Source organism: Dunckerocampus dactyliophorus, chromosome 4 (genome assembly GCF_027744805.1).
Source record: "Dunckerocampus dactyliophorus isolate RoL2022-P2 chromosome 4, RoL_Ddac_1.1, whole genome shotgun sequence".
Classification (NCBI taxonomy): Eukaryota; Metazoa; Chordata; class Actinopteri; order Syngnathiformes; family Syngnathidae; genus Dunckerocampus; species Dunckerocampus dactyliophorus.
This window is the reverse complement of record NC_072822.1, coordinates 22,872,202-22,899,592: the sequence shown is the minus strand read 5'-3', so window position 1 is coordinate 22,899,592 and position 27,391 is coordinate 22,872,202. Positions and strand designations below refer to the sequence as shown.

Genomic DNA, 27,391 nt, shown 5'->3' with positions numbered 1-27,391 from the left:
AGTAGGACCACACCCTAGTAATCCAGGCATGTTCGAAAGCCTGTGCTTGTACTCTATATGTCTGTCCGCGTTAGTGACAAAGGTGAGTTAATGTGCTGTTAACGATCGTTCGCGATCGTATTTATACGCAAATTAGGCGGTATCGCCCATTGTTGTGTGTGCGCCTGTCTGTGTACTATGTAGACGTTTTGAAGTGCTAGCTAACCTGTTGGCGCCTATTTTGTAGTGAAGCCAAGTATGTATGTGTGTAAATTAGCATGTGTTCCTCTAAAATAGCGATTTACATTTCTATGTTAATGTTCATTCATTACAGAAACCAGACTTCTTGAGACATCACTCATTACAGATTAACCTGTTGGATGGAAATTGGACTGTAGATAAATGAAGTCCATATAGTTCTGTTGCTGTGTCCAGATTGGGCCTTATCTTTCCTAAATACTAGTTTAAAGTCATGCTATATGACACTTTCTATGCTCTAACTACAAAAACATTTGATTTATAAATAAGGAATCCTACAGTGTGGCAATTCATCACGGTCGGGTCTGGAACGAATTAACCGCAGCAAATGAGGGATTACAGTAATTTAGATTTGATGTACACCAAAACCCAATTTACATCACAGTCTCAGAACAGAACTTATAGATAACCCGAGGACAGCCTGTATAACACATAGATGCTGAGTTCATAATAATTTAGTTACTCTAAGTTACTCAAATTGAATGGCCTTTTTGCCCAGGAAGTAGCAAGTAGTCAGAGTTAATGTCTTAGTCAAGGTATAGCAATAGCTTGACTAAGCTGTGCAGTTAAATGTACCGACGGTGGAAAGTTCCATGAAGCTGAACTGTGAACACAGCAATAGAGTGGCAACCCCAGGAAGGTGTGTTAAAGTAGGCCAATCAGACTGTGGGGATTGGCTGGTTTGAGTTTGAGAGTTACAAAGGAGGCCAATACATACGATGATTACCAGCTATTCTATTCCACTGCTGGCAAAGCCTGCCTGGCACATCTGTCAAATCAGAACCTCAGACCTGGAAGTTATACCACCCCACAGAGTCCTGCTCTAGATATGTCATTAAATAATGTTCAGTGCCTGAAAGACCCCCTGTAATGTAATATACAGAATGTAATGTTAGAATGTAATACACAGTACCTGTAAAGGGGATTAATTATGACAAGGCTTTACTATATCTTTACATTTTAAGTTGAACTCAAAAGTCACTGGTAGTGTAGTGGTACATGGATGATTCATGTACTACCAGCATTGGATCGAATGGGATGTGAGTGTGCATGGTTGTCTGTCTACTGCAGGGGTCACCAACGTTTTTCCTTGTGAGAGCTACTTTTACAAAATGAAAATGGCCAAGAGCTACTCATTTTTGTAACATTTATTTTCAGAGCTTATTTTAAACCCAAACAAAGCGAATATGCTTGTTTTACCAGAACATTAACAAAATGCTGGTGTCCACAACTCACATCTTGTATTTCAGAATGCATTTCTTTCTACTGTTCTTTCATTAGTAACTGAAAACCTGAATGAAAAGCAGGCTTGCGGGCACCTCATGTGGTTGTGGGGCACCACGTTGGTGACCCCTGGTCTACTGTATTTTATTGTATTCCCTTTGCCACTCATTATAAATAGCTGTGTTAGACTCTAGATTCCTTGCCATTCTGAAGAGAATAACCGGTAGAACATTGGATGGATGGAGTAACTCAGAGTATGAACTGAATCCACCAAGCAATACCCATAACTATTCAATAAACAACCAACAAACATGTCTTATCCAAGGGCTTATGCATACTGTAAAGTGAACAATGAAGAGAATGGCTTTATTACGGTGGGAAATGATTAGTTTGTTTTGAATGAAATTATTGTATGGTGTGATACAGTACAAACAATTCACTGTCCATCACTCATCACTATCCATTAGGGCCATCAAAAGCATAAGTTGCTGAAGTGCTTCTTCAAGAAAGTGGTTTATATTACTTCTATCAGTGTCACTGCAGTTTATTCTGCCTGCCAATCAAGTCATTAAAGTGCTATTATAATGGCTTGAACTGGACTTGAGTTCTAAAAAGGGAAAGCAGTGCAGGAGTGCTTTTAATCCCCAGCCTTGATAATGGCCACATGAAGGTGAACACCTGGGTTGCAAAATCATTTTTCAGAAGTCAATAGGAACATTTCTCACATGATATATGTATATTAAATATATCTACAAATATTGGTTCATATGCAAGTAAAATGAGAGGTGGATATATCGAGACACACAGGAGCTTGGTAACGCGGTTGCTAAAGTGTGGGTCAATTAGCCTTGTGCCGTTGTCATGTCAACTGTGTGGAGGTATTGTAAAGAAGAGAAAAACGTATAACATGCCAAGTGCAATCAGTGCGATGCGAATGTCTGAAGGTGCGGTAGCAGCATTGGACAGTTCAACAACACAGATTTGGATACAACATTTGCAAAGGCATTAAAGTAAGGAGTTTTTTCAGGTAACAAGCGCTAAGAAAAATGGTGAGTGGCAGCGTTGCAAAAATGTAAATAATTATTGTATTTGTAGTGCCAGCGCTGGATTGATTGATGTTTATTCCTAATGTATTAACAGGTTAAGTCTCAAAATATTTATAATGCAGGACCTTGATACACGCTGATTAAGAAGATTGATACGCTGTTCAATGCAGTGGCTCATCCTGCACGGCGTACAGGTGCGGGCGCTGTTCTGCCAGTGGATGCTTTTTTCCAACATTGCTGTTGGTTTATTTTAAGGTTAAACTACATTATAAGCAGTGACATGTGATGAGGTCCATGGCTGGTGAGCCACTGACTCCTTTGGAGTTTTTTTTTTTTTTTATGTTAATGCAGTGGAACTTCGATTAAAGTCTAAAATTTACTCCACAATTTTGCCTCGGTTTGCATGCGTTCTCCAGTTAGTGTACAATATGGCACACGTCTTGTCTTGTTATTCATATACTGCATGAGTCCAACTGTGTTCTTAATGTATTTTTTTAAACAAAAAACATCCTTTCTTGTTAGCCTCCTATTAGCGAGCTAAACAAAATTGCAATCGGAACCTCGTTATGTCGCCCGTCTATGATGTCATCAGTGGTTGACTGAAAAATTTTAACACAAAACATGTTTTTAGAGTTTTACAATTATAGTTTTACATACATAAAACAATCGTAAATCCATATACAGTAATCCCTCGCTTATCGCGGTTAACTGGTTGCAGACCCAACCACAATAAGTGAATTTCCTTTTTACACCGCATTGCGCAGGTTACAGGATGACTGCACGGACATAAGAGATGGCCGCCGCTCATCGCACGTAGCGAGCTACCGAGCTGACTATACTGCTCAAAAAAATTAGAGGAACACTTCAAAAACACATCAGATCTAAACTGGGGGAAAAAGGATCTTGAATATCTTTCCTGATAATAAGTGGGTGATGTATTAGTAACAAAATGATGCCACATAATTTGATAGAAATGAAAATGATCACCCTATAGAGGGGGGAAATCAAAGACACCACAAAAATGAAAGTGAAAAAATGATGCAGCAGACTGGTCCATTTTGCCAAAATGTCATTGTAGCAACTCAAAATGATTCTCAGTAGTTTGTGTGGCCCCCACGTGCTTGTACGCATGCCTGACAATGTCGGGGCATGGTCCCAATGAGACTACGGATGGTGTCAGTTTGACAGCTTGACACAGGTTACGCGTGTTTGATCACTCACTTATCAAACCTATTGCTGTTTGACTTTTCTTGCATCTCTGTTTACACTTAGCTAGAGTTTTCCGCCCAGCTTCTCGTCTACGGACTCCAGTGGCATTTTGCTTTTAAAACAACCAATGCGGTTAGTTTGGAGCTCGTTTTTGTTCCACAGGGAAGTGGATATGGGGTACGTACGAGGCACGGCAAGGAAAGGCTAAAATCACAAATCACAAAGGGTAAAATCACTTCTTAAACTCATTCCATAAAAACATGAAATCATTCTAAAATTCCATAAATCATTCCATAAAACAAAAAACAAAGCAAAACAAAAAATAATAATAAAAATGAAGAGTGCAGATAAAATACTTTCAGTTGTCAAATGCACAGTTTAATAGAACTGTTTTCAGCGTTGCCAAAGTTGAGGATTGTCGCACATCTTCTGGAAGACTGTACAGCCTCACCGTGTTTAGTCCTTACTCTGGGCACCGGCAGGAGACCAATTCCTGAGCTTCTCAGAGCCTGAGATGGTTTATATGGCTTTAGCGTGTCAGAGATTTACTTTGGCGCAAGATCATGAAAAGACTTGGACACATGCAAGGCTGTTTTAAACAAAATTGTTCAAGTTTCACTGAACAATTTTGCTTTCTTGTTGTCATTATACTGAGTATGTCTTGTCCTCAAAACACTATTTGTGTGTCATTGTTTAATTAACATAAACACATAGTGTGCCCAGCCTTATGATGGTGATACTACAGTATAGCAGGGGTGTCCTAGCTTGCCAGCTGATTTTAAGTAGCTCACAAAGGGTCAAAGAATATTTGCTTCTAGTCTTAGTAGTTTTTTAGTATAATTTTTCAATTCAGACCTTTATATAATGACAAATGACCACAAAATAGTATAAAGATGATGGACACTCTGTTTGAGTGGAGATCAGTAGTTAACCATTTAATGTTGCCAGTCATAAATACTTTAATACTTTATTGACACTGATACTTGACACTGAATTTATTCTGTTTTAAGTTAAGCAGGACAGATTTCTATCTAATAAATACATTTATTTGTGTTATTTTATTCTGTTAATTTTGTTATCTTGAACTAAAAAATAAATTATTGAACAATTTACAGTAGTTCCCATGTGTTAGTATTACTCCAAAACATGCATCAAATTCAATTCAGGTTTGTGTCAAATATTACAAAAATTGTTTTGCAAAAATAAAGGTAAAAACTTCCCCAAAAAACGATCTGCACAAAAGTTCATTTTTTAATAATTACATATTTGCTAGAGGCCCTTTGAATTGTATAACGGTGGCCTTGGCCAATAGCACACATCATAAATAAATTGAAAAATGTACAATTAATCCATGTGTATCAGTATCAGACGATCTCACTCATGGATGATCGTATCGGAATTGGCAGCATAAAACCCTAATTGAAGCATCCCTAGTTCTTAACGTAAGAAATTGTTTCAAACAAATTGGGGAAGAAGGATGAAGTAAGAAGTCAAAAACTTACCACCTCCACACGGAATGGGAGGGGAACTTTTTTCACTCTATCATGTCGAGCATGCCATGGCTGACTCCATGCACCGTTGTATCTAGTATAGTACTGTAATATGTCATCAATGTAACATGGCTGCACACTGGATTGTCAACAAGGTTTACACATGCAACACACACGAGAAAGGCTTACCTCTGTCAACGGCGTGCTGTCATCCGATGGCACCAAGCCAAAAGAAACACATTCTAATATAGTGCAAACACTGTATAGTTTTATAGTGCAAATCGGTGCTCTTATGGTGGTCAAGTGACCATGGACAGTATTAAGTTGCTCGCTGTTTGTTAATATATCTCCAGATAATATTCCATGTGCCATATAAGGCCCATTATGTTTACTGGGCTTATTCTTGTAGGTATTGATGTTGGTTGAAGTAGGTTTTAAACCAAAACATACAGAAGTACGAAAATACCCCTTGTCATATCTATTGGTATGCCCGAGTGAGGGGTGGGGGAGTGTGTGTGTGTGTGTGTGTGTGTGTGTGTGTGTGTGTGTGTGGGGTGGGGGGTGGGGGGGTAAAGAGAGGGTTTCTCCCTGTTACTTGGTGGGAGTAGGTCCGATCTGAAGCAGGACTGGTTCTAGACATGCACATATGTGGAGGCAGTCAGAAATATGAAGGGGGCATTCTGAATGTGCTTGTATGAATTGGAAAAGCTCCCACTGGGGGAAAACAGCTTTTTATTAACTATTCCCCCAGTTGATTGAACAAATATATTACATAAATATATAAACTTTTGTTTTGAGTTGTCTAACGGGTCGCTTTCTTTGTTTCCTCAAAGTCTTTTCACAGCCCAGGTGGCCCCCGCTCCCCTCCCCTTTGTGGGAGCAAACCATTTTAGGTAGGGGGCCCGATCTGAAGGCTGTTGGAGCTGGAAGTGGAAGTTGGAAGATACATTGCTGGTAACGTGCGCTTGTCTATTTTTATTTAAATTTTGTCCTGTAAATATTTTTTGCATGTACAGACTGTTTCCACTGGACATATTTTTGCACCGCTTTGCACTGTGTGGGACCTTTTGGGTGTAAATAAAACAAAACTCACTCCCGCCAGTATAGACTGAGACATCATCTACAGTTTTTGAGTTAACTCGTGAAATTTTGTGTCAGAAATTGGATGATGGTGAATCAGTAGCATACAGGGCCACACACTCACATACAGGAGCCCATGGCAGCTGAGGTCAATGCAGGTGCGCTGGACTCTGCATTGGAGGAGGAGGACAAGGGTGGCCGCACCCTCTGTGACCTGGGAGGCAGTACAGCCACTGCTCCCCATGAGTATTTTTATGGAAGGCCAGCAGAAAAGAGAGCTAGCAGAGGTGTTGGCAGAACTCAGAGGACTGAGGGTCTCAATTCAATGGCAAGCAGAGAGAGTTCAGGAGGACACACCCCACGCTGGAGCACTGAACACCCTGGGAAGGTGCCAGCGCTTTAAGAAGGTGACTGTTCACGGTGAGCCAGTAACTGCTCTACTAGACTCTGGTAGCTCCTGCTCACTAGTCTGGAGGGATTTAGTGCCAATGGGCCTGGTGGCTTTGTAAGTGTATGGGGACAGACGTTCATACCCGATGGTGGACATTACGGTTGTTGTGGATGAACAACCCGTCGTAATGACTGTGGGAATGGTGGACAATCTGCCTGTGGCAGCCATTTTGGGATGGAAGGAATGAAAGGAATAAATGAACATTTAAGGTTACTTTTACCTTCATTGAAGAGGCAACGATGTGGCAACAAGATCAACCACCACCACCTTTCTGTTTTCAGTCACGTCAAGAATCACGTCTTCATGTATACAAAATCCAGTCCAACTATATAACAAGAAAGGAGAAAAGAAGGCTGTTACTGGATTGGAATTGGCCAATATACAACGTTGCAGTATTGTTATTGGACATGAAGGAATGGTATCGGGTTTTTGAGGTGGAGATGAAAAAGTTGAATCGCTAATTTGGATATTTCTATAGCCAAATGTCTATTTGGATACTTATCTTGTTCATTTATTGCTGCTGCTAAACTTTTTTGCAATCGTTTTTTTATTTTATTTTGTATGCGACATAAGGAATACAATTGAAAAAATATGTAAATATCCACATCATCCATAATCATCAAACAACAGATACATACTGTACATCCTCATGCAAAAATGATGGGACAATGACATCTGTTCATAATTTTAATTCCAAAGAAACAATTGCAAAATGTGTGTGTGCATGTGTGTGTGTATTTTCTCCTGAAATCTGATGAGCAGAGTTGGTTGTTTAATTGCACTGCACAGATATGTGTATATAGCAAGGCCTGGAGGTCAGCGTGGTAAACAATACTCTCTGTGATAAATCCCCATGTCTGTTCTGAGTGTGTGTGTGCCTAGCTCTTTTGATTTATTTCTTCAGAGAGCTTGAGGAGAAGGCAAAGAGAATACACAGATAAATAATTCACAGGGACGTTAACATCAAAGAGGGCCGCGGGGAAACAAAAACACGGCCATTTGGGTCGATGTGCCGTTTTGGATTAAACCAGAAACAGTATATGTGAGTGTTTCATGGAGCCTGGCTTTGCAAAGCAGAGCGATAGAGAGGTTTGTTTTGTGAAAAGGGGGGACTGCTTCAGGTTGTGTGCTAAACACATACATTTACCTGCTCTATTGCACGAGTGATGCATAATCAGTGACACGGAATTGATGATGGCCGGATCTCCTTAAGGAAATCACTACTTGTGCATTGTCTGCTGTTTACGTTTAAAGCCTTTAGGCCCAAATGCATAGACAGCAATCCCTTGTTTATCACAGGTAATTGGTTCCAGAGCTGACCGTCATATGCGAATTTCTGCAAAGTAGGACTCCTTATTAATAAATAGAATATTTTCGTAGTTAGAGCATAAAAAACCTGACCTTTTTTTTAGCATTGTTAGAGCCCTCAAGACATGAACTATCACCGCATAGTCACTTTTATATTCATATGACCCGATATAGTAGACATAATAATAGAAAATTTGACATCTTAGATATAAATAAGACATAACATAGACTCACAAGTTAGCATTGACAGTGTACCTCCTGCGGTGGCCTTTGTCTCATCAAATGTAACTTTACCGAAACTGCTGCTGCGGCTGCTGTTTGTGGTTAAGGAGAGACTCATGATGCACTTCAATTGGTTTATTATTAAAAAGCGGAGAACACATATGCAGTGAACATGCACTCTGCACACTGCTAACACACATCACACACATCACTTCCCAGAATGCACACACAAGTCAGATACTGTATTACACTACATACAGTCAAACCTGTCTTAGCGGCCACCTTTATAGAACGGCCACCTGCCTATAGCAGCCACTGAAAAATCCCCCGCAGCAAATTTACATGTTATAGACCCTGTGTATAGCAGTCACCTGTCCAACGCAGCCAGCGGCCACCCATTTTGTCTCCCTTGGTCAATATCTGACCGCATATAGTGGCCAAATTACCGACTCAAGTAGAAGCTTCATGCACGAAAAAGTTTGGTTTTTCAATCAATGAAGCCGTCGTGTGTAGACTTTAATTACTGAGTCCTAGCTCAGTCACAATCATTCACAAGATCCACACAAACTGTCAGTTGTTCCACATAAAAAAAGCCGTCTTCTTTGGAGCTTGCTATTTCCTGGTCAAACATGTAACTTTAAGAGCATTTGCACCAAAACATTACCGCAAAGTAGGCTGGGAACAGGACGTGCTCCCAGCGACGCTACAATAAAAAAAACATACGCTAGCATGCATGCGGCAGCGGGAGTAAAACTGAGTTCGGTTGTACTTAATTGAAGTATTTTAGAATGTACTCACGTTATTTTTCATCAATCCTCATCCACAAATCCATCAAAGTCCTCATCTTCTGTATTCGACACAAAAAAGCCGTCTTCTTTTCCGTTCGCTACTAGTCCGTTAACTTGTCAGTGTTATTCAGCTCCGAAGCAAAGAAGGAAACTCTCCTGTTGCTTCTGCCAACTTTATTTATTGAACGCGGCCACCAGACAGCAGCTCAGAACACACACACATCTCTCAGCATCTTCTCTCCTTCCTGCTTGCCCACAAGGCAAAGGTTAAACAAGCCCCACTACATAGCTGTCCAGCCAATGCCTGTAACAAGTGACACCGTTTACTTCCTGGTGTGCATTGGTCAATACTGTAATGCCGCTTGTTGTGGGGAAGGAGAGACTCACGTCGCCGATGCACTTTAATGGCTTTATTAACAGCGGAGAACACTGCAGGACTTTACATCCACGCCAACATAAACACACTTCGCAACTCTCTCCAAACTCACAGCTAGCACTGAGCCTAGCTCTCCTGCTCGGGACGCCCACCGTCACTTCCCGTCACTTCCTGATGAACTAAAGCTGCAATGACACTCTGCCGTATAAAAAGTAAAATATTAAAAACAAGCGTAAGACATTACTAGCACAGCTTTGTTCTGTGGGTCGTGGATATAGTCTATCAGTTATTATTAAGCCTCTAGCTTCCTTTTAGTAAGTAAAAACCTTGGCTATGATTGCACTACATTGTCATGTAGACCTATAAAGTACACTTGAAAGAAAAAGAGGTGAATAAATGTATTGCAACTGATGTGAAACTGATGAAGGGTAGGATTAAATAAGCTTTGCTTCTTCCTACTCCTTTTTGGACATGCAAAATTGTGAATTGTACTATGTGATGTGCTACTGTTTTGACTCATGCATGTTCAGGATGAATTAAAACCATGAACCATGATGATAACAAGCCTAGTAGTGCTGTACAACTTTTATCCGCAGTCCGCAGTGCCCTCTACTGGTCAACACTATTATTTTTTTCCCCCATTTTTTTCTTTTTTTTCCTCTACTGGTCAACATTCAAACTGGACGCCAACCTGTCTATAGAGGCCACCTGTCTATAGCGGCCACTTTTGCAGACTCCCTCTAGTGGCTGCTATAGACAAGTTTGACTGTATCATGTCTTCTGAATGCCTAATATTTGTGTTTTTGTTCATTTAGCCATTTTTATGCTTAAAAATACTTAATTTAATCCAATAATACGTAAACTTTCATTACTTATGCATATTTTTTCACTGATAATAGGCCGTAGTCACGAAACAGCAATAATTTATGAATTATTTTAATTTGAAAAACCGTGATAGAGGGAAGCCGCAAAATTCGAACTGCAAAGTGGCAAGGGATGGCTGTAAATATCATATACAGCACAGTACAGTGGATCTGTGAACATTCGCGATTTAGTATTCGTGTATTTTGGTCAGAGATTTTTAGTAAAAAAATTATTACTTTTTTCTCTGAAAAAAGTTTTTTTTCCCCACATCTCATGCACCACAAGAGGAGATAATTTATAACTACGTGATAATAAAGGTAAAATGTACAGCATACACTGTTTGAAAGCCCACAATTTTAACATTTTTCTTTTACAGTTTGTCTTTATGCTTCAATAATATTAATATTAATATTTTTGAGATGTCACACTTTATTCAGTGGTCCTTGAACACACCATAATTTTGAGCTGTGAGACACAAAAGTTTTTTTGAGCTACGGAAGCATTAAGCTTCAACAGTCAATCTGGCATCAAAACTTGCACCGAGGTATTATATTACTTTCGGCCTTCTAAATATGTTTTTTTTTAACATTATTAGAGCCCTCTTGACATGAAATAACACCCGTATAGTCACTTTTACACTTATATTACCCAATATAGTAGACATTATAGAGAAAGTATGACATAAAAGGCACAAATAACATATAATATAGAATCGTGTCAGCAATGGTGTTGGATACTGTATATCACAACATCTTTGACTGTGTCTTCGAAATGCCTTATATTTGTATTTTAGTTCATTTAGCCATTTCTGTGTTTGAGAATACTTAATTAGGCACAACATTTGCAAAATTGGCTTTAATAAGCATATTTTTCTGTCTAATAAAAGGCCAAATTCAACCACTAAACAACGATGATTTAGTAATACATACATTTTTGAAAACGCATCATAGCGTGGAACTGTGAAATTTGAAGCTTGAACTGTGGAGGGATTCCTGTATCCTGCATCAAAGGTCTACAGGTCTTACAGAGTCCCTGAATCTTGAAAAATCTCTGTGGATGTTCACTTACATATTCATTCATGTTGACGTTCTGCTTGACAGCATGCTTGGCAGGCACATGTTTCCCACTCTCCCAGTCATGCCTGATATCGTTTATGAATTTATGAGTATGAATAATGTGTCTTTCAAGATAATAACAGTACTGTATTTGCTCTGAGTAGGATGTGTGAAGCATTTTTTACCATTCAGACTAAATTTGTAGCTGTATAAATCCCATGAGCCCCTGGCAATTTTCAGGGTAATTTCACTTCTTTTATTTGTAGCTCTTAGTCATTAGAAAGGATAGCTACAGTATACACAGTAGTGTTGGTTATGCAAACATCATTGAATGGAAAAGGAGTTCCAGACTACAATGAATGCACATTTTTAGTCAAGTGAGTATTTTATTATCTATGGACATTGTCCAGCTCTAAACAGTAAAATCTTGAAGAGTATATTATTTTACTGAACGGTACTCTACTGCTTGTACAAACTGAGGGAGGGTGTTGCCTAATGTAAATAAGACCTAATATTAATGTGTACATACAGTAATTATTAGGTTGCTTCATAAGCTCAGGTAAAATGGGACATAACACATTTATGCAAATACTTGCGAGTCCTTTAGTTTGGAGACAGCCACGGCTCTCTATACAGTGGAATCTTGGTTAACATCCACCCTGGTCAGCGTGTTTTTCAGTTAACGTCAATTTGCGTACATTTTAGAGTACATTATGGCGCTCGTCTTCTCATGTTAATAATAAACTGCATGAGTTCAACATTGTTCTTGACGTATTTTTTTTTAATCACAAAACATCCCGTTAGCATTCTTAGCTTGATAACAAAATGGCTACTGGAACCGTAAGTCAGCTATGTTGCTCATCTATGATGTCTCAACACAAAACACGTTTTTACAGTTTTACAGTTATAGTGTTAAATGCACAAACAATTCTGAATACACATAAATGACAAATGAAAGGGATAAATGAACTTTTAAGGTTATTTTTACTTACACTGCAGCGAGGTCAACACGTTCTTCATCAACCCCACCTTCCTGTTTTGCCATGAGTTATTTCTTGAATTCAATAGTGTTTCATTACCTTCTTTATCAAAATGCTGGCACTTGCAACTTTCTTTGGCTCCATTTTGGGATATTGTTGAGGTGAGAAACACTATTGAATTAAAGTAATAACTCATGGCAAAAGACGACGGTGGTGTTGGTGAGGAAGGTGTTTATCTTGCTGCCAGATGGTGCTTTTTGGGAACAATCACGTCAAGAATCATGTCTTCCATGAATGTAAAAGTAACCTTAAATTTTCATTTATCCTTATCATTCATCATTACCATTCATCATTTATATGTATAGATACGCATTTCAAATTGCTTTCTGCATGTAGAACTAACTGTAAAAATATAAAAACAGGTTTTGTTTTGACATTTTTGGCTTTCTGGAAAGGATTAATTGGATTGACATTATGTTTTATGGGAAAAATGTATTCGGTTGGCGTCAGTTTCGAGTCATGTCATGCGCATGCCAAAGCACAAGGCAGCACATCAGCCATGGACTGTTAAGGCGATCAGAAGCGTAGACGGCACAGTAACAAACATGGTGGTGAGTAAGGTCCACCAGCGTCTCGGAACAGATTGTATTCAACCTCAGAATTTATAGTGTACAGTACTGTAATCCCTTGTTTATATTATTTACGACCTTATAATTATGGTTTCTAACATTATTAGAGCCCTCTACTAGCTGCTAGCGAAATAGATTTACTTTTCAATAGTTTATTTTACATTTGTACCATGCTTTGAAGTGTACTGTAGTTCATTTATCGGTCAAGACAGAACTCCATTGGTTGTGACGCTATCATTGCTGATATTATTCTTTCTGTCTGGCAAATTGTCCTTGTTTAAAGGGGACCTATTATACAAATTTTCGGGCCTTTGCTTTGAGTTCTGGACTCCTATAGAGCAACTACACACGATAACCCGCACAGAAAGCTTTCTAGGTCTTCCAGACTCTGCGCCTCTTTCTGCAGTGTTTCCTGACTCCCGCCCAAACGGTCGGTGTAATTTATTCCACCCCCAGCCTTCCTCCAGGTACACCTTCCGCCGATCCCACTCCGCTGTGTTTGGTCACACTCCCAAGCACTCCCGAGGACTTCCGGACAGCTGCAAACCCCTTTTGTCCGATTACTTAAACAAAACAAACACAGTTCGGACACTGATAAATTGTTACTTACAGCTTGCTCTTCTGACTCTTCAACACAACCAAGTAATGTTGGAAAGGCGTCGGACTTCAGCAACAGTTTGGCGGATAGTTCAGCTTCGTATTGGCCCATGTTCACAAAACAGTCCAGTCTGAAATTCCGACTGATGAGCATATTTTTCTCTTGCTGGCCGGGAATTAGCAACTTCAACTACGACTGCCTGATGCTTGCCTCTTTAGGCACACCTGAACAAACATTTACTGGGACCCATTGCTTGACGTGCTAACACTGTTAACAGAGTGAAGCAGAGCGGGGGTGATGGGCATGCCAATATAAGGAAGTCCGGGTTGCATTGACATCAATTGAACTCAATGTTAAAAAAAAAAAAAAACTGTAAAATACAGCGTGCAGAGCCGTCCAAAACTCCTTTCGGGGCTCACTTCCAAATGCGCAAACATCATTATCTGATGTGTTGGCATCGTTTAACACGAGAATACAACATTGTAACAGCATTTATAGGTCAGAAAAGAGGAAAAGCATAATAGGTCTCCTTTAAAAAAAAGTCTACATGAGGCAGTTCCTCACCAGACATGAACCTCACCTCACCTCATCTTTTACATTGAAAAATACAATATTTCATTTGCTTTACATTTACATTTTTGTTCACTTCATGTGTAACGAAAAGAATGGAAGTTTTTGAAAAAAATAAAATATCCATAAGCAAATAGGAGTTAAAAAAAATACTGTAACTGTATGTAGCTTGTGCAGTGTTGTGGAAAAAGGAGAAATAGTGTGTTGGCCACACAGTCAGGAGATCATTATTCTCTGCCTCACCTGCCTTTCCTGACCACACTTCACAGGTGTGAATGAGTTATCAGGAATACATATGGAGAAAGGTAGGGTTAAAATAGAACAACAGGCACAAATTGACTTCCAACGACTTGAAAAATTAAATATGAAGCCAGCAGGAATTATCATCCTCTGGCAATGTATTCCAGAACTGCAACTTAGAGTTTCTAGAAGTACAAGATGTCAAGGGATGACAGACATGACCAACGTACAGAAGGCCAAAACATAAAGATTCATAAGTAGTGGTAGTATCAGTGTTGGAGCTGAAGTGATATAAGGTGGTATTATTAGATAAGCCACTTAGACCTTTTCAGCTTTTAGATGAGGTCTAAATAAACTCCTAAACTGGCGGCCAATTTCTACAAAACACATCCATCTAGGAGTTGCACGGGATTCTTCCTGTGCAGCATTCAGGAAAGCCATGATCCTAATGCAGGAAAATGCTCCATCACATAAAGACACTTGATTGCTTGGCTGGTGAGCAATAGTGAACAATGTCTGACTTCCTCACTTGACCTAAATCGTGTTCAGAATTTGTGCACTCTACTCAAATGTCAGCTTTACAGAGAGGGAAGATGATCTGCCTCCTGGAACATTATTTTGGAGGATGTGGCTGCTGCTTCAGCCATTACTGATTATACAGTATATTGTGTGTTTCGTTTTCCACAATTAAGTCTTTATTTCATCATAACATTGTATTCAATCTATTTTGTGGTTAAAAAAGCACAGAGAAAAATGTGTAAGACAAATGCAAACAATAAAAAAATCTGTCAAGAAATGCAGTAATCCCTCATTTGTTGTTAATCGGGATAAGCGAGTACACCACTGTCTGTATCTGTATCTGTATCTGTATCTGTTCACACATCTAAATGATCCGTATCTGTACTCGGAATGGGTGGGGCATAGACCAGAAGTGGGCATGGTTTAACCGGAAATGTGTGGGGGTTAAATCGGTACATTATTTTAAGTCTGAAATTGACATTGACTGATCACAAGTTGCTATTTTTATTGTTTATTATTCAGGTCTATGCGTACTGTGTAATTTTTTCTCGTGTATTTAACGCATACGCATCATGGCACGCTCTCTGTTATGGCGACAGACAGCGGCACAGTGTAGCGCTCCACAGAGACTGATGCTCTTTTATAACTTTATTCTGATCTGAACACCTCAACAGCAGTGCAATTCAAACACAATATATGTATTTCCATCGCTAAACAAACTAAATAAACGTCTCTGGTCCGTTCGTCATTGCAATGACACTTCCTCGTTGTCACAAGACAGAGATGCTTTCATAGACACTTCGAACATCACAACAGCGTCCTTATTATGCGTGTATGTGTGGTCTAAATCGGGTCACCAACAAAGAACCACATGAGTTGCCCGCCAGCCTGTTCTAAAGATAGCTCAAATAGTACCACTTACCTGCGAGCTGCATGTGATTTTTTTTTGGTTGCTATTCTTGTTTAAATCAGTAGTGGTTGCATTATCCGTAACGGATACTCATCTACAAAGAGTATCAAAGAGTAGTATGTCGGTGGAGTTGAGATTGGCATAGGCAGGGGCGCCGCCAGGAATTCTGGGCCCCAAGAAAAATGGGCCGCCAAAAGGCAGCGGGAGCAAAACTGAGTTTATTGAAGTACTTAACAATGTACTCGTGTTATTTTTTGATCAATCCTCATCCACAAATCCATCAAAGTCCTCATCTTCTGTATCCGAAATGAACAGATGGGCAAGTTCTCCATCAAACACGCCAGGTTCCCTCTCGTCATTGTCAGAGTCAGTCTCGTTGCCGTGCGGCTCCTCAGAAATGATGCCGGCTTTTGCGAAAGCTCGAACAACAGTGCAAGCAGACACGTTAGCCCAAGCATCCACAATCCATTCACAAATTGTGGCGTAACTCGAAAGGCGCCGCCTCCCAGTCTTAGTAAAGCTGTGTTGGCCATCTGTCATCCATCGCTTCCACGCCGGTCGCAACTTCACTTTGAACGCCCTGTTTACACCGATGTCCAGCGGTTGGAGTTCCTTCGTCAAGCCTCCCGGAATGATGGCAAGCTCCGAGTTCATTTGCTGCAACTTGGTTTTTCACAGCGGCTGTGAGATGGGCGCGGATGGAGTCACGGATCAACCGGGACGGTGAAGCGTGGAAAAAAACATCCGGTCTCTTTACGTACCCTTCACTCAGCCACGCTCTCATTTTCTCCTTGTCCATCTTGAATTCCCTCGCGGCTGCTCGATTCCCATGTACTGTACCTCCACGTAACTGATAGCTTACAGTTTAAACTGTGCTTTGTAAGCGTGTCTCTTCATAGGTGCCATTTTTGGGGGTCCTTAGCCAAACCGATGTTGTTTGGCACAATGCACATACCGGTACTATATACCTACCGGGGGCGTGCCTTTAGCGTCCTCTTTCACGCACACCCTTCCCCCTTTAACGCAGTCACGTCCGCCTTTCCTCTATATAAGCAGTGTGTCAGCAGGAAATGCTTCCAGTCAGTCAAGAGGAGCGATCATCAAAGTCACACAACAACACTTACAGATTTTGGAACTCAGTGCACACATAAGGCGCGTGGCATTATAAGTTGACCCGTCCATTTTGGAGAAAATGTAAGACTTTTAAGTGCGCCTTATGGTCGTGAAAATACGGTATGTATTGCGCAGTGATAGTGCCAACTATCTTGTGTTTGCCTGTAAGTGTGTTGTACATTGTTATCTGTTTTATACATCAATCAAATGCTAAAATGGGATGTACATCATATTTGAGGTGTTTATAGTTGCCCTAAAAATTGCTAATGCTAATCGCTAACACTAATAGTTAGCATGTTTATGGCCTTCTATACAAGTTAGTGCTGAGTCAGTGCATTTGTTTGAATGCATTTCTTCCATGTTTTATGTCATTGTTTTGTCATTTTACATCCTGTGTAAATCAAATTTTGACATACTTTATTTCTGTATGTTTAGTTATAAAGTGATTCATGTAAATGCTGTAAAATGGAACAGCATAGTCTTTATTTTGAAACTGCTAATTGTCTGCTGTGCTAGCAGTGTTAGCGGGAGCAGAACAACAGTGATAAGAGTGAAGTCATGAAATTCGAACCGTGACATGGCGAGGGATGACTGGATATCCAAGTGCTGGAGAGTAAGCTGCAAACACACGCACACACACACACACACACACACACACACACTGCAAACACACAGCGTTTGCTCTCTGAATTTTTATTTCATTTTTTTACTTAGGAAAAAAAAAATACTTGATTGATGTTTACGAGTGGCTTATGGAGAAATGTCTTGGTACACACTCGCACACATGCATTTAAAACCAGCAAGATTGAAATTAAAATGTTTCTATAAGAATGCAGTTCTTAAATTGGCATGAATTGAATCTGCCACTGTACAGTATGTTTAAAACTGGAAAAATGCCCTTTCTGTTCAATGGCATGTAACTAAAAAAAAGTCAGTTCTTCCTGTCAGCCAATGAGACCCCATCTGGCCCTCCAACCAAGCTCGGTTTGATGCTTGTGTGTTTTGCGTGTGTACGTATGTATTTGTGTGCTATTTTTTCAGTTCCCCAGCACCTGCCAGTCCCATCTGATCCTTCTTGTCCTCCTCCTAGCTCTTAAAAAGTACACACTCAGCAGAAATATAAACTAGGGCTGTCAATCGATTAAAATATTTAATTGTGATTAATCACATTTGGTCCATAGTAAACTTGTAATTAATCACAGAGAGAAAGACTTTTTTTTTTAAATCTTTAGTAAGTGTATTGTTAGGGTTTTGACAGGTAAGAATCCCAGATGCAGAGCCACTCCGCACAGTTTGAGTGCCAAAAATAGAAGTCATTTAATGAACAAAAATTCAATGGTCTCCAATGCAAAATATGATAAAGAACAACAAACTGAGATAGACGGTAAAAGACAGGATAGTAAAAAATGCAAACAGCAACAGGTAAACCAGTAACTGGTCAAAAATACTTAAGCAACTAAGAATGAAAAATAGGAGCCAAAAAGAAATTCTTACATGACCAGGGGCCTCATCTATAAAGCTTGCGTACGAAAATGGGGCCGAAAAGGTGCGTACGCCCAGTATGGTGCCTATAAAAACACAACTTGACGTGAGAATACACACGCCGCTACGCAACCTTTGTAGTTGGCTTACGCACCTTTTGTAGACATGGCAAAAAAGGCGACGCACATTTTAAGTGGGAGGTGAAATCACATGTTAGAAATAAACATGCAATGGAAGCCAGTAAAGATTCATGCATCGTTGCATGTAAACATCACGCCATTATTGACTTAAAAACATTTGTGGAAAGTGTTATTTGACATGGCACTGATGAATATCATTTGTCATTTATCATAAGCACCATTACGCACAAGCATATTGTATCCCGACTAAAAGATATGTGAAAAACACAACGCAGCGCTTGAATACGTCATTTTATTTAGAACTATAATAATATTATGCGTTTGATTAATATTAATCATAACAAACACCAGGTTGTCGATTAAATAATTCTGGTGATTAACTTTACAAGACAGACTGCTAATATGTCCCGTGCTCCGTTTGTCGCTTTTGTTTGGATAATCATCATTGTTTGGCTATCAAAAAAATAAGACAGATTTTCGTTGCATATATCAAGTGTGTCATCAATAACAACATTCACTACCATAATATACCTAATATTTTGAAGGTGTTCATGTCATCAAGTTAAATATTTTTAAACTATCCGTCTGGAATTACAGCAATTCATTTTTGACATAACTTTTGAGTCATTGCGTGTACCTTTAAATTAAACAGATTTTGCTAAATTTATGTTCATCTAAAATGTGGTATGAAGTAGGAAAAATCTAGAAACATGCTTACAAAAAATGGAAATGTGTGCCGTCATGTCCGACCACTTTTTTAAGTTCTGCGCCCTGTTCCACTGACGCTGTTGACAGCAAACAGATTTCCACCTCAGTTTTGGTGAAGTTCCGCTTCTTCGGCTTCTCAGCACTGAGCGAAATGCAATCAAGGGTCATTAAATGTGGACGCTGCATTAATGAGTCACTCTGCATTGACCATTTACGGCGAACTGAAGGCGTGGAGAGGGCGTGACCTGGGTTGGAGTTGCGTACGCCACTTTTTTTAGGTCTGAATATTTTTTTCCATACGCACATTTGGGGTTTCTGGCGTACGCAGACTTTTAGTCAGATTTCTACGCACAATTTTATCGATGAGGCCCCAGGATGGTGTCACAAGGTACTTGGAGGACCGGAGACAAAATGCAAGGCTGGAGAGAGAACAGGAACTACAACAATCAATGGGACTTTGAAATTAATCGCCATTCATCTTATCACTCTTCAAAGAAAATAAGATGGACAAGTTGTGACGCGATCATGTTGTTGACACATGGCTGCATCCACTGGGGGCTTCGCACACCTCAGCCTGCCCCCTGCCCCTGTCGCCCCATAAGTGCTCAAAGCCGGACAGGCCTTGATCCCTCTCCACCCTGGTTCTCCTCACCTCCTGAGCAGCACCCCGGCTAAAACAGCGAGGTGTTCTGCCTGGACACATACCCAGTGATACCCCACACAGGGAGGGGAAGTGTGGAAGGACCTGGGGCCTCATCTATAAAAATGCGCGTGGAATTCTGACTAACGCCAGAAGCCATATGCCAGAAACACAAAATGTGTTTATGCACCAAAAAAATCAGAATTATAAAAAGTGGCGTGCGCATACATTCACACAATTTGTGCTTTATAGATCTCCAAAAGATTTCCACAAAGATCTCCCTCTCCACGCCTCCACTTCACCATAAATGAATGCAGCGTCCATATTTAATGATCCTTGATTGCCTATCGCTCGGTTATTCTGAATCATGGCTGCTGAGAATCCGAAGACAAAGAAGCGGAACCTCACCGAGACAGCGGTGGAAATATAAGTTGGAAAGCAGGTGGCCCGAAAAAACATTTTATTATATTATTTATTACTATAAGGCTATTGAACCCCAAGATGCAGAGAAGGACACAACGGCTGGAGTAACAAAAAAGGGTTTATTACAAAAAGTGACTTCCGTGGACGAAAAAGGCAACACTGGTAGTACAAAAGGTGTGTAGTCCATGAACAAAAGTCCAGGGCAACGCCACTGGAACAAAAGTAACAAAAGTCGCTCCGAGCCAAAACGTGCTGCAGGATAACACACAAGCAAAAAAGCTAAAATTGAAAACGCTGCTGAAAGTCGTGTAGGAGTAACCGTAGCAGAAATACGCTGAGCACGATAATACCCACTACGCAGGTAGGAACAGAAACATGGTCGCAATGAGCACAAGCTAAATGGAAGTCTGGTGGCACAGGTTGCATGGAAGTCCAAAGGAACAATCTGGCGATTAACCACCATTTCCCAATAGCTTATCAACGTGCTGGAGTAATTTGTTGCAAGTGTGTGCAGACAGCTCCGTTTCCGCAGGTCAGTATGTACGACGGCGGAAAGCAGGCAGGCGGCAGCAGAGCGACAACACAGAACATGACAGACACAGCAGCGGCATTACCAACAAGAGTGGCAGCACGTAGCGTCCACTGTCAACGGCAGGAGTATTATTAGTAGCAGTCGTATTATGAACTGATTTTCCGTATTGCTTACAGTGAATCAAAACAAAACAAATTCCCAAAACTACATAACTCATTTGTGGAAAAAGAACATTCTTAATAGTAACTTTACACACATGATGGTTATTGTAATCATTTATTAAGCAGTGAAAGACAATGCAAGTTAATTATCATATTGTATTGATAAACCATTAGTCTTCTCCATTGCATGCTAACATGACTTCACTTTACCACTTAAAATGTGCGTCACCTTTTGCCATGTGTCCAAAAAGTGTGTACACCAGCTACAATGGTGCTGCGCACATTCTCATGTTAGGTTGTGTTCTTATAGATCACATATTTTGCGAGGAAAACGGTGTACACAACTTTTCGGCCCCTTTTTGTGCGTACTCAAGCTTTATAGATGAGGCCCCTGGGCTTACAGCAGCCCGGAAATCGTGTGTGGAATCCGGCCAAAACGGCAAGCGGACATCATAACCTTGGAAGCTCGGGGGCTTGGCTCTGGAGCTCACACTTAACCAAACAGCACAGCGAAATACATCTGTATACGTGTTAGTGAGCACTTCTCCTTTGTTGAGATAATCCATCCACCTTCATAGGTGTGGCACATCATGACACAGGTTAAACAGCTGAAAGGTGTGCCTTAGGCTGGCTACAATAAAGGGCCACTCCAAAATGTGCAGTTTTATTACACAGCACAATGCGAGAGGGCTGAGAATATTAGTCTGTACATATTTATGTGAAGCTACACAGCTGTTTCAATTCAGACTGCTAGAATGCTATGCATTTTGAACATACTTCTTAAAAGTTTACATCCTTCACAACCTTGTAATGATCGTTACAAGGTTACAGCAGCAGTCAAAGCCAGTTATTTTGTAATGGAGAACATTATAGAAGCAACATGAAAGATTATAGAAAGGCAAACCCTTGCCCTTACGTGGACCTCCTGAAATAGTTCCAAATGGAAACAACTTCTCATCATTTTAACAGCTCTCAGTGAACAATCATTGGCTAAACTCCTTTTCTTCATGAAAGTTTCCTGCAGCATTCTGCCCTTGAGGGTGAGGCACACAACTCTACATCTTCTGTGCTTACTGAGCTGGAGCGAAGCATTCAGTCCACAGCTGGGAAAGAGCTGTACAATATACACCTATGATATAAAATGCTAATTTATCCACAAAGGTTCTTTTTAGCAATTATGTCAGTAAGGGCATATCACTTGTGTGGTAAATGTTAAAACCTGAAAGTGATCAAATCCACAGTGAATACAGCTTTAGAAAACTGACAAATCAAGGTTTTGTTGAAAACTATTTGATTATTTCAAAGCACATTCACTCATTAATTTTCTACCGCTTATTCTGTTCAGGGCCACAGGTGAGGTAAAGACTATCCCAATGGACAATTTAGAGTCTCACATGCTGCAAGCTTAAAGCTGTGTCAATACAGTATATGGTGGGCATCTTGCATTTAAATACAGAAAACAGTTCAACAAATCTGAAAGAAAGAAGTTTCACACAATTCAAAGTCAAGAGCAATACCTTTAGTCTTATACAATATCAGAAACTATTCTCAGTCATGTTAATGATTACAATCTTCGTAATACGTCTTGAAACATTTCTATGAGATGGTATGACTCATATACACTGGTATGTTTTATACGCGATAAAAAGAATGTCATTGCGTGAGCAGGTAATGCAGCTGTCCATCATAAAACGATAACATTGACAAGAACACTATGACGGTTCCCAGCATGCACTTTGTGTTCCAGCTGTGTCAGCAGCATTTCATTTTTTCTTTGCTTCAGTGGAGCTGAAGCACAGCTGTGCTACACAGGAGCTGTTAATTTTTGGCATATTGCAACAACATTGACTATGGAATAATTCAGTTTCTTGGGGAAAAAGTGGGGGCGAGATCCTGTCCCAAGTGGAGGAGTTTAAGTACCTCAGGTCTTGTTCGCAAGGGAGGGAAGGATGGAACGCAAGATTGACAGGCAGATTGTTGCGGTGTCTGTAGTGATGCAGACTATGCGTCGGTCCATTGTGGTAAAGAGGGAGCTGAGCCGGTCGATTTATGTTCCTACGTTATGAGCTTTGAGTAGTGACTGAAAGGACAAGGTTGCGGGTATAAGCGGCCAAAATGAGTTTAGGGTGGCTGGGTTCTCTCTTAGAAGTAGGGTGAGAAGCTCTGTCATCCGGAAGAAACTTGCAGTAGAGCCACTACTCCGCTTTGAGAAAAGCCAGGTGAGGTGGCTCGGGCATCAGCATGTTGGAGAGACTATGTTTCTCAACTGGCCTGGAAACGTCTTGGGATGTGCCGGGAGGAACTGTGTGGTTTGTGAGTAGCACACTCTTCTGGTGAATATATATAATAGCAACTGAGCTGAACAAATATCGGCAATACAGGAGGCTTATTAATTACTTACATTTGTAAGATAATCCACGTTTTTTTTACAAATGGAGAGTAGCAATAGACTGACAATAAAATATAAATACACCCTCCTTTTTTATCCAGGCTTACTGAAAATTAAGAAACATTTGAGGTTTAGATCTCGCTGTGTAAAACAGGATACATGATTCATTTGCACTTTTGATGCGTAGAGCTCCACATCATGCTCTCGGAAGCTGACGGTACACTACCAGCTTGTAACTGCCTTTGGGCGGGGTGGACCTGTCAACAGCATCCACTGCTGCTCAGTGAGAACACAAAATGCAGAACAATACATAGTTTCACTTTTGAGTCCCCAAATACCAGAAAACTCCCCAGCGCCACAAAAAGTCTCGAAATTTGTCGCTTTTGAGAAAATATTTTGTCGGAGGGTTGGAATGTTGCCAGATCTAGCGACAAAATTGCCAAGTTGGCAACACTGAATGAGGCTAGTTGACAAACTCTTTTTGGCTTCTAAATTAAGCACACCTGGAAGCTATTATTGGACCAAACCACCTCAGGACTCAACTCAGGGGTGTGAACCCGTCACAGAACGACAAATGAACACATTTATCCTCTACAATGATTGTATTTAAAGAATGTTAAAAGAAATATAAATATGGTATGTTTGTATGATACTTTTGTCAACAGTATTCAACAGTCAACAGTATTGTCAACAGTGTTCATTTTCAAATGTATTTGGCCTGCCAAGTGGTACAGCCCGTGAGGCATATATATGGGGTGGCATTCTTTCTTTTGGCCACTGACTGCTGGGGTGTGAGGAGGACATTACCTGTTCTCCCTAAGGAAGTAAAGTTGTCTTTTCTTTTTTGGGTAAAGTATGTTTGTTATATTAGAGCTTTGGTTTAATCAGATTTAATCAATAATTTCCAAATCCAAACAAAATCACAATTTTTCATAGATTATACTGTGTGGAGTTGAAGACCGTCCACATTGACAAACCTATGGACTCATAATTGTTACTAAAAAAATCATCCAAAATGTGGAAGCACTATGAAAAGGTTAACGATTACTCCAGAAAGTGAAATGCAACTTGTCCGCAGTGTCTTAAACATTTTATCATTTAAAACAGGTAGGGCTGTAAAACCAACTTAATTTTATTTCCCAACAGTGGATTTTAATGCAAGAAATGAGGCCGCTAACAGAGTTTTGGCAAGTTGTCTTTTATTGTTCCTATTCTATGTACACTTTTCTGATGTGTGCAACAGTAATGGGAAACTTGATTCCTTTTACTGAAGTGAGTTCTTATGATTTACTCAATCCACTGAAGTGAATCAAGTACTCAAAGATATAAGGAGCCAAAGAAAGAAAGAGCTAAAGAAAGAGCAGGTGTAATATAAACAAGTGAGAGCGTTATTACAAGGACTGTCAAAAATAGTGCATTAACAGTGGTAACTAATTTATTTACGTTGCATTTTTTAGCATAATTAATGCATACGCATCATAGCAAGCCATGCCTCTCTGTTATGATGACAGACGGTGGCACAGTGTAGCTCCCCACAGAGTCACAGAAAGTCTGCCTCATTTATAACTTTATTTTGGCCTTACCATATCAACAGCAGTGCAATTCCAACACCATGTATGTATCTCCAACTCCAAACAAATATGTCTCTAGTCTGGAACGACACTTCCTCATTGTCACTCTACTATCATGAGATACATTCACGGACACTTAGAACATCACAACTTTATTATGGATGTATGTGTGGTCTCAATAGACAAAAGAAAAGAAAGATAGAAGAAAGAAAAGACAAAGAAAAACAATAAGTGGATATTCTTATCCTGTACAATTTTCTGCCTTTAAGTATGCTCGGAAATCCCAGAAAATGAACTCTAAACTTGAATTCACCTTACGTTACGTGGTGTCTTTGAATGCAACCCCTCATTGCTCATAACACGGATAAAGTGTTATTCAAATGTAGTGGAAAACACAACCACTCTTTGCCTCGTTGAGGCTCTCGCTGTTCATCAAGAATCCATTCCTGCTGAGTTTGAGGAAGTGGAAATTCAAAAGTCTTCTCACAGTTCCCAAACACAGTAAGGATGAAATAATTCAACTACAAAGAACTGACACAGTCAGCGGTAACATCCTCACACTGATTCAGTCAGTAGAGCTGACACGTGCCAGCCTGAAATTTAAGTCACCTGAGTGCCAACTGATGCTTAAAGACGTGAGTCGTCTTGAACTGCAGGATGGTCTGTTGTACAGAAGACAACAGTTCTACAATAAACCAGTTGCGTCTGTGTAGGCTCTCAGTCGTACAGGAGTTGTCCATCGAGGGAAAGGCTTCTTGAGACGTCATCTGTACTTCTGTGAAGAAGGTGTCGGACGTTTCGCTCCTCATCCGAAGAGCTTCGTCAGCGAACTAATAAGTGCTGGTAGCCTAGGCCTTAAATACAGTAAGAGTGGGCGGAATTGGTGTGCCAACACCCTCCTCCTATTGGTTCCTTACACTAAGCCTGGGCGGAGTAGTGGTATAATCCTTTCCTGCTATTAACACCTCCAACAAAAGGGAAGTGTCGCTCCCTGAGTTGGGTATGAACGACTCTGATACTGGCTCGTTAGCATCTATTGTTCTGGCTCGGCTCTGGCTTCACCTCATTTGCAAGACTAAGAGCTGTGGGTTTTGGTCTCAGTAACCTGCTAAACACAGGGTCCAAATTAAACCTCAAACCACCATTCCGATTTAATGATGGGTTCTGTTGTTTGACAAAAATAGCTTCCTTTACTCCTCTTTCAAACCATCTGTTTTCTTTGGCCAAAATCTTTACATCGCTGTCCTGAAAAGAGTGATTGGTTGCTTTAAGGTGTAGATGTACTGCTGATTGCTGATTGCTGATGACGTCTCAAGAAGCCTTTCCCTCAATAGACCTGTTTATTAAAAGTTCCTGACTATGCCCTAGAGTTCCGCCGGCTCGCAGCGGAGAGCGACTAGAACGCTTTGCTGGACGACTTCTCCTTCAACCCCGCCGACCGTATCCAGGAACAGATGATTCCGCTGCAACCCCCCAACAACCTCGACGACCTTGTTGCCCTAGCAGCACGCATTGAGAGGCATCTTCTGGACCGGGAGAAGAGGTTCCAACAACCATGACGCAGCGCTGCCTCTGTCAGCCGCAGTGGCCCCAATGATCTCCACAATGCCCGTCAGATGATATCCAACGTCAGTTCCCCACCAAGACCACCGCTGGAGGAACCCATGCAGCTCGGAGGAAATCATCTCACTCCAGCCAAGAGGAGTCGTCGAATCAGTCTGCGACTTTGCATCTACTGTGGTCGGGCAGACCACTCAATCTCCCAATGCCCCCTCCGCCCTGCCAGCTGTCGCTCTCAAACTCCACACACTCCATGACCCAGCTCCCCTATGGCTGTGCCAACTCAGCAACCGTCTTCTGCAAGTCAGACAGCTTCTCATTTTCAACTATCTGGTGCACTTTTTGGGGAAGACAAAGACTATGTGCACTTATTGACTGGCGCTGATGACAATGTAATTGACAAATCCTTTATTAAGTGTTTTGTCATACCTGTCTGCCTCGATCTGGAGTAGTCAGATCTCTTGATGAAGGTCACCTGGCGAGCATAACCCACCAGACCAATTCTGTCTCTCCATGTGTCCATGTGTCCATGTGTTTTGAGTCCATAAATTTTCTTATCATCCCCTCTTGTTCCGCTCCTATTGTGCTCGGGCTTACCTGGCTTGCTAAAAACAATCCCCACTTAGACTGGTCGAAATCCATTGTCAGTAAATGGAGCATTTTTTGTCACACCCATTGCCTCAGATCTACTTACCCCAGCTCAACGACCCTCTCACAGTGCCGTCCCGGAAGCAATAGATTTGTCCACAGTTCCTTCTGTCTACCACGATCTCCGGGAAGTGTTTACTAAGGACAGTGCTTTGTCTTTACCTCCACACCGTCCTTATTATTGTAGCATAAATCTTCTCCATGGCACCGCACACTTACCGTGCACTT

At 40.7% G+C, this 27,391-nt stretch overlaps 1 long non-coding RNA gene across 1 annotated transcript; it reads left to right on the top strand.

The window, feature by feature from the left end:
- Positions 1-27,391, top strand: LOC129180460 (uncharacterized). Its single transcript, XR_008570153.1, has 4 exons — positions 1-82; positions 6,040-6,160; positions 17,429-17,522; positions 26,324-27,391. It is a non-coding gene; the product is annotated as an uncharacterized LOC129180460 (long non-coding RNA).